Below are 8,325 nucleotides of genomic sequence, written 5' to 3'. Positions count from 1 at the left end.
CACACTTTGATGCTGGGAGGGTAGTGTGTTCTTTCTCAACAGGGAGGACAAGGAAACCCCCACATTTGGAACCCTCCCAGACCCTGTTCTATGTTTATTTTCCTTTGGCTGATGTTATTCTGTATTCTTTTGCTGCAATAAACCATAATCGTGAATATATTAGCTTTTAGGGAGCTCTGTAGGTCCCTCTAGCAAATTATTGAAACTGAGGGTGGTTTGGGAGACTCCTAAACTTGCAGCTAGTGTCAGAAGTGGTCTTGTACAGCAGTGGTCCCCAACCTTTTTTGGGCCACAGACCGGTTTAATGTCAGAAAGTATTTTCATGGACCAGCCTTTAGGGTGGGACGGATAAATGTATCATGTGACCGAGACAAGCGTCAAGAGTAAGTCTTAGACGGATGGAACAGAGGGAATCTGGTCATTTTTTATTTTTATTTTTTAATTTAATTTAATTTAATTTTTTTTTTTTTTTGTATTTTTCTGAAGCTGGAAACGGGGAGAGACAGTCAGACAGACTCCCGCACGCGCCTGACCGGGATCCACCCGGCACGCCCACCAGGGGCGACGCTCTGCCCACCAGGGGGCGATGCTCTGCCCCTCCAGGGTGTCGCTCTGCCGTGACCAGAGCCACTCTAGCGCCTGGGGCAGAGGCCAAGGAGCCATCCCCAGAGCCCAGGCCATCTTTGCTCCAATGGAGCCTTGGCTGCAGGAGGGGAAGAGAGACACAGAGAGGAAGGAGGGGGGTGGGGGGTGGAGAAGCAAATGGGCGCTTCTCCTATGTGCCCTGGCCGGGAATCGAACCCGGGTCCCCCGCACGCCAGGCCGACGCTCTACCGCTGAGCCAACCGGCCAGGGCCTGGTCATTTTTTAAAAATAAAACATCATTCAGACTTAAATATAAATAAAACAGAAATAATGTAAGTTATTTATTCTTTCTCTGCAGACCAGTACCTAATGGCCCATGGACTGGTACCAGTCCACGGCCCAGGGGTTGGAGACCACTGTTGTAGAGGACTGTGCTTTCACACTTTACAGCTAATCTCATCCCCAGATTCAGTCCTTTTAAAAGTCATGCTCACGTCCTAGAGGAACCTATAACCTAGTGAAGATGAGAAATATTTGAGGAAGAGGCACTATGGTGTCCCATACAACAGGTCAGGTAGAGAGTCATGCTAACAAGAAGGGATAGATTGGAAGGAGGGAGGCATTGGATAGCCTTCAGAAAAGAAATGCGATGCTCTTGGGCTTAAAGAAAATCTAGGATTTGAACTGATTGCAAGGAAAAGAAACTAACTCTACCATGAAGCCAGTAAAAATGTAAGCACAAAGGTGGGCGTGGCTATGACACAAAAGAATAGTTAGCAGTTTGAAGCAGGTATTGTGCTTGACCCCCAACAGTCCTATTGCTTCCCGGTGATTAATCTAATTTGGTGTAATCCCAACCCCCTTCTCAGAGAGTGGTTTGGGAATGGCCATGTTGCCCAATTCTAGCCAAAGATGTATGGGGGGAAATGTTTGGGGGCTTTCTAACGAGCAGCCATAGAAATAAGCAGTCTATCTTTTCCCTCTGGCCATTGTAATGTCCTAACATGTCATCTGGAACCATCGTGCTACTGAGAAGAGAATGAGGCTAATACAGGGAGGGAAGGCCAGGGCCAGAGGACTACACAGACGCAAAGTTGGCCCCAAAGCTCTGCACGGGAGGGTCTGTCTCCCACAATAACTGTTTTTTATAGACATTTAACACAAACTTTTTTTTTTATGACAGAGACAGAAAGAGAGAGTCAAAGAGAGGGACAGATAAGGACAGACAGACAGGAAGGGAGAGAGAAGCATCAATTCTTTGTTGTGGCACCTTAGTTGTTCATTGATTACTTTCTCATATGTGCCTTGACTAGGGGGCTACAGCAGAGTAAGTGACCCCTTGCTCAAGCCAGCGACCTTGGGTTCAAGCTGGTGAGCTTTGCTCAAAAGAGATGAGACCATGCTTAAGCTGGTGACCTTGGGGTCTCAAACCTGGGTCCTCCACATCCCAGTCTGAGGTTCTATCCACTGTGCCACCACCTGGTCAGGCAAACTTTCTTATTTTTAAAACCATTTGAGACTGATTTTTCTGTTACCTGTAGTCAACAGTGTGTAGCAAACAGAATTGCCCCTCAAAATTGTCCATGCTGTAATTCCTAGAAACTATAAATATGTTAGTTAGATCATGTGGCAAAAGGGACTTTGCAGATGCAATTAAGATTGTGAACCGTAAAACAGAATACTCATCCTGGATTACCTGTATTAGGTTGTTTAATCTAATCAAATGAGCTCTTAGAAACAGACATTTCTGGCCCACTTTCGTTGGCTTTGAAGCTGAAGGGAGCCACAGGCCAGGCAGCCGGCCCCTAACGGCTGAGAATGACTCCCGCTAACAGCCATGGAGACCGTGTGACCACTGTGCTGTGCACTGGAACTAATACAAAATAATATTGAATGAAAACTGTAATAAAAAAAAACCAAAACAAAGAAAATGGGGGCTCAGCCCTACAACCGCATGAACCCAAATTATGCAGACAATCTGAAGGCACTTGAATAAGACCCTGCCCAGAGCCTCCAGGGACTCTCTGCCGGTCGACATCCATGTCACTGTGAGGCCCTGAGCAGGGCCAGCTCAGCCACACTGTGCCAGGACTTCTGACTTACGCAAACTGTGAGGTAATAGATGGACAGCGGTTTAAGTTACTCAATTTGTAGTAGTTCGTTGCAGCAGCAATAGAACACTAACGCATGGTGTCGGAACCAACTGGGTTTAAGTTGGGAGTACCCATCTACAGACAAGGTGTGTAGCCCAGTGCCATTTGAGGAATTCAGACCTGGTCCAAAAGGGTAGAAGACCACTGTCAATGTGACCCAGAACATCAGATAATCCACGAGGTGCATGAGAAGGATTGGAAGGCAGTGTGCGAAATGGCTTGGAGCTGGAGAACCTGGAGGCAGAGAGAGCAGATCAGAGGCCCTGTAGTCCTCCAGGCAGGGCTTAACAAGAGCTGCCCATGAGCGGCAGCTTATGAAACCATAACAATGAGAAAGAAAACCTACCAGGACTTCCAGTGACTGACTATTAGTGTTCAAAGCTGGGTCTAAAGTCTGGGTATGTACTCCTTAGCAACAGCTTAAAACAAGGCCTTTCCAATCGCCGTGCTTGTATGCGGCTTTTCATCCTCACGGTTTTCTCTTCAATGTCACATGATGGCTACTGAAGAGCTAGGCGTCAGACCTTAATTAGAAGCACAAACGTGGCACCAACACACCTGTGAATGGCTATGAGGTTAGCCAGCCTTCTGTGCCAGCCACACATCAGATGGTTAAATAAATAGAAAAGATAAAAGGTTTTCCTTTTTTATTTGAGATGAGCTAAGTCTAGCATTGGGCATTTCCATGAACAAGAGAGTACTGTGTGGACATGTTTGTAAGATTACACTCCTTCACTGTCACATTTCCTCTGCCCTGAATGTCCTCTGAGGTGCCTATCTCCAAATATGCTGGAGTGGTTTTGACTCATCTCCCTTCTTTAAACCTCACGCATATTTCCTCTTGCTTCTCTATGGGTCCTTAAAAATATGGCAAAAGAGCCTATTTAGAAAAAAAACAAATCAGAAGAACAAAGATTGTGACTACTCCCTGAATGAATAATTTCAAGTTCCAGGAAAGCTGACTGTGTTTTTGACTCGCTAATACCGCATGTGACCCTGGGCGTGAAGCGTTTTCAGTTAGGTGACTCATCCTTCTTCCTCACAGCGCTCGAATAAACCAAAATCTGGTTTGCCCCAGAGTCACGGTAGTTTTAAAAGTACTAGTCATAGCCATACGGTTGGGGTTTTCTCACTACGGGGCTCTGCATTTGGGGGAGGGGCAGGGGCTGAGACTGAGGAGGAAAAGAGAAAGGTTTTAAAAGAAGGCTTTCACGCTCATCATAGACAGCAGTCCACCATGTTGCTTTTTGTAGTCTTCCCTGAAGTTTCCAAATGTTTCTATTTCCACACAACTAGTGATTGTTGGGGTACAGACCCTTTAGTATATATCATGCTTTGATCAACAAGGCACTCTGACAGCTGGCTATCAGCCTCCCAACACACACACACCTTCTGCTACGGTCCTTTCTCTGTCCAAGCATTATCTGTCTAGTCAGCAAAATTCAGGATAACTCTCCAAAAAGCAAACTTCAATCCTGAAAGAAATCACCAGGGTTTTGTTTTGCTCTTTTTGAGAGGAGTTGCTACAATTTATGAAATATGTTATCATAAACCCTATTCAGAATTTGATGGCCCTGGTTGGGTAAGTCAGTTGGCTGGAGCGTTGTCCCAACGCAGCAAGGTTATGGGTTTGATCCCAGTCAGGGCACCGGCAAGTCAACCAATGAATGCACAGATAGGTGAAACAACAAATCGACCTCTCTCCCTTCTTCTCTGAAATCAATAAATAAAAATAATTACTAAAGAATTTTATGGAAGCATGGATACCACCCCAAAAGCAGGGCACATGGCCACAAAACTTTGTCCAGGATGGCAAGTAGGCAGACTCCTGGACTCCAGGGGTCCATGAACCTCAGATGAGGAGTCTTGTGCTAGAGTAGTGGTCTCAAAACTATTTAAATATTTAACCCTTTCAAAACAGAAGCATGTGTCCCAAATTTATGGATTATAAATTATATACATGGGGACTACTCTAATATATTATGTGCTTAATAAAACACTCAAAAATTAAAATCTGAAAAGGATTAGATGAAAACAAATTTTAAAGGTCAGATATGTTCCCCCAATGAATGCTTTTACACATTTTACACATGCCCTCGATGTACACACCTCACCTTAAGAGCCCTTGTTCCCCGGGGCGATGGTCCATCGCATTCTGTCGTCAGACTTCTCCAAGTAGCAAGGTCATGAATGGTTAAATAAAGAGGTGAAGAGGGGCCCTGGCCGGTTGGCTCAGCGGTAGAGCATTGGCCTGGCGTGCGGGGGACCCAGGTTCGATTCCTGGCCAGGGCACATAGGAGAAGCGCCCATTTGCTTCTCCACCCCCCACCCCCCTCCTTCCTCTCTGTCTCTCTCTTCCCCTCCTGAAGCCAAGGCTCCATTGGAGCAAAGATGGCCTGGGCACTGGGGATGGCTCCTTGGCCTCTGCCCCAGGCGCTAGAGTGGCTCTGGTCGCGGCAGAGCGACACCCCGGAGGGGCAGAGCGTCGCCCCTGGTGGGCGTGCCGGGTGGATCCCGGTCAGGCGCGTGCGGGAGTCTGTCTGACTGTGTCTCCCCGTTTCCAGCTTCAGAAAAATACAAAAAAAAAAAAAAAAAAAGAGGTGAAGAGGAAAATGGAAACAGAAAAGCTGGAAGGTACTATGGAAGGAAGAAAACCGCTAATGCCCTAGATAAAAATAACTCCCAATTTTGTGACTAAGAAACTGCACCTGTTCTTACTTCTTTATAAAAGATAAATAGGCCTAGTCAAGATTTCTCAGCAGAAGAGGGCCCCAGAAAAGCTTTGACTATTCACACATAAAGAACCAGGTTTCCTATAAAGAATCATTCTGCCCTAGGTAAGTCGCAAACTGTACTTTCTAAACCAAACCATGTTCTTCTCTGCCACAGAAAGGCGGTTTTCCCTGCCGGGGAAGAGCTTTGGAAGGCTACATGGCATTCTAGAATCAGAAAACCTCTCCATTCAAAGTCCCCTCTCTTCACTTTAGCACAAGGAAGTCATTTAGCCTGTCTGGGTCTTAGATTCCTCAACTCTTAAATGGGGATAACAACATGTGCCTATTACGTGGTTCATAAGTAAACTAAAACTCAAACTTGAGCTTGATGGAGGTGGACATGTTCTGTGAATTACAAAATGCTGTATAAATGAGGAAATGAAAATTTTTGTCCTCTGGCCATAAAAATCAAAGCCAAATAATTCACAAAGGAACTGACATGTGCCCTTCCAGAGGAAACACTATTACTTAAAACTGTCAAGTCCACCCAGGCCCTATGAATGATCCAGACCGACGGCCGCTGCCCCTATTCCCAATTCCGCGGCCAGCCCCAGATGATCCTGTTGTAAGTGGCTGATGTGCTTGCCCCACCCATGCACTTGGCAGAGCCCGTTAGAGGATATGTGGTATAGGGGTCACATCTGCATCCCAGAAGTGGGACCGGCAGGACGAGGGGACCGTGAGTGCCGCGGCGGAGGCCCGGAGGCTCTGGCCTCACGACGTCTAGTGTGGCCTGCAACTGATTCCACGGAGAACCCTTCCAGGCCCTTATTAGAAATGCCGGCAGAATGTCTGAGCAGTCGTCTCAGTGGTGAATCAAAGCCGTGTCCCTGGATGGGCTCTGAGAGCTCTGGGGCCCTCAACCCCGTCTACATCCCCTTGTATCTGGGAAACACAGGCCGGACAAGCCCTTCCCAGATCAAGTCACTGAAGATTACTTACACAAACATTTTTAAAGCTTCAAAATTTATTGCTGTACATTTTCGCATAGCATTTACTATGGAAATACTAATAGTGCAAATATTTATTTTGGACGTTGTAGCATCTGAGAGATCACAAAACTCTTTGATCTTTTGTAATCATTTATGAAGACTTATATTACTTGACTTGAAGCCACCAGGGGCATTCCTCTCCTTGACAATACAGACTTGCAACACTTTTCCAACTGCAAGATGTTTTGTTCATTCACAAAACCAATCAACAAATATTTATGACAAACTGTTATGTGCCAGGCACTATGCTAGGCTCCGGGGTCATTAGGATGAAAAGATACAACCTCTGCTTTCACAGTGCTTACAGTCTCATAGTAGAAACAAATGTGCCAAAAAAAATTACAATACAGTACAGTCAAGTGCTTCCATGGAGGTATTTACAGAGTGGAAAAAGGAAAAAGATCATCTGCCTGAAGAAATCAGGGACAGCTTCACAGAGGAGGCAGCCGCTGAGCTGAAACTGACCAATGACTGGGAATTTGACAGATAGATGGGCAGGCAAAGGGAATGACAGTTGCACAGACAGAGGCCCACGGGGCACTTGGATGGAGCAGGCTGTGCCGTTTTTCTGGAGCCAAAGGTGCAAGGGGGTAAATGCAGCGGGAGCTGGACAAGTAGGTGGAGATCAGATTGTGAAGAGCCTTTTGATCATCCTTCCATTTATTCAACAAACGCCTACTGAGCTCGTGTGCCAGGCACGAGGCTAAGTGCCGGGCTTGTAACAGGGACCAAGACAGACACACACACCCCTGCTCTCTTGGAGCTCACATTCTAGTAGAGATAGACAAAAAGCCAACAAATAAATAAAATACAGATTTAGAAGATTTCACTGAAGGAAATAAACAGAGTGCCGAGGCAGAAAGTAAGTATCTTGGGGGCAGAGGTGAGAGTAGTTAGGATTATCAACAAATGCCTCTTGGAAGTGACAACAGGGACACCTGCAGGGCTCACAGCAAGGTGCTCCAACAGGAGCACTCCCGATACACCCGCACTGTGCCAACCACCTTACAAACAGCATCCCATTGCGTCCTCACAATGACTCTACGAGGTAGGTATTATTATTCCTAAGTCACCGATGAGGAACAAGCTTAAGGAGATTGGGTAACCTGACAAGTCACACGCATGGCAAACCAGGGTTCAAACACAGGTTCTCTTCATTTCAAAGTGCTCGCTCTTAAAAGTTATTCTAAACACTATATACAGATAAGTGAGGGATTGTGAACAGGGACATGATACAGTCACGTTTGCTTTGAGGACTATTCTGATGACTCTATGGAGAGAAGGGAGATGGAGAGGGCAGAGGGGAGAGGGGAGAGGGGAGAGGGGAGAGGGGAGAGGGGAGAGGGGAGAGGGGAGAGGGGAGAGGGGAGAGGGGAGAGGGGAGAGAGAAGAGGAGAGGGAGAGGGAAGGGGCAGGAAAAAGAAATTATTGTTTGAAAGAAACCCATTGAAAGTGCAGGGGAGGAGAAGAGATCGCATGAAGCAGAGTGCGGGACGGAGGGGCACAGAACCAAGCAGGGTGGCTCCTGGTTCTAACAGGCCAGACGGGGCATGGTGGCAGAGGATGGCATCTGGGACCACGCCCGGCTTCCGCCCTGGGCAACCGCCTCACACGACTGGCTTTTACAGGTGCTAGGGAATGCAAGATGGTGACAGGTGTGTGGGGATAAGATGAGGAATTTCATGTGGGGAGTGTCACCCTGTGGGAATATTGGAAATGCCCAGACTTAGGAGACAATCCCCAGTTGGACACCATGTAATGGTTTTCATTCCTGTTCTCTACCTGAGCAAAGACTGTAAGAACAAGATTAAAGTTTTGCAT

Source organism: Saccopteryx bilineata, chromosome 11 (assembly GCF_036850765.1).
Source record: "Saccopteryx bilineata isolate mSacBil1 chromosome 11, mSacBil1_pri_phased_curated, whole genome shotgun sequence".
Taxonomy (NCBI): Eukaryota; Metazoa; Chordata; class Mammalia; order Chiroptera; family Emballonuridae; genus Saccopteryx; species Saccopteryx bilineata.
Note: the sequence above shows the minus strand (reverse complement) of the source record.